Genomic DNA, 885 nt, shown 5'->3' on the forward strand with positions numbered 1-885 from the left:
TCTGAAGCAACTTAGAATACATTACACCTACTGAATACACTGACTAGCTTGTAGTGTCTTTCGAATGAAGAACTTTTAGAATGTTAAAAACCTATGGGGAGAAAACAAAACAAAAAAATAATTATTATTATTTAACACCCCTACCCACCCCCACAAAAGCAGGATGGTAGTGATCTCACACAGCTCTGGACACATCTATGTGTAGCCATTCATCCACATTTGAACAGAGTGGACAGTGAAATCGCTGTAAATACAGACTGATAAAGAAGAAAATAAAAAATCAAACCTGCTTTAAAACCCAGCAACACAAATGTAGCTGTATAACTTTACAACAGCAACACTGCTTTAACAAAAAAGCAAAACAAGACTTATTTGACATCAAAACAAAAGTTTAAAAAATGCTGTCTATTCTCTCTCGCTGTACTTTGATGTCATACACAGAATGGTCGTGCAGTGCTGCTTCAGTCAAACACCTTTTGTGTTTTATTAGGAGACGCACAACAGTTCTTCTGTGGCTTTATAGGTAATATTTTCACTTACACAATTTAGCAAAAACCAGACAATATTGTGTCTAATATAAACCACAATATTAACTTCTTATTATTGAATTGTTGTAAATAAATATCACATTTGGAACTGGTCAGTTCTCAAAAAATGCTGGGAAATCACTTCATGTAGCCCCAAAAGTGATTACTGATAATCTGTCTGAAAAAAAGCTGCTAACGACTTTCTACTTTGAGGATCTTGGTAGAAATGTAGTGGAGTGAAAAGTACAATATTTGTCTTTCAAATGTAGTGAAGTTAAAGTCATAAGTTTCCAGAAAAAAATAATACTCAAGTAAAGTACAGATACTCAAAAAGTGTACTTAAGTACAATGCTCAAGT

Source organism: Sinocyclocheilus rhinocerous, unplaced genomic scaffold (genome assembly GCF_001515625.1).
Source record: "Sinocyclocheilus rhinocerous isolate Xijiao unplaced genomic scaffold, SAMN03320098_v1.1 scaffold9221, whole genome shotgun sequence".
Classification (NCBI taxonomy): Eukaryota; Metazoa; Chordata; class Actinopteri; order Cypriniformes; family Cyprinidae; genus Sinocyclocheilus; species Sinocyclocheilus rhinocerous.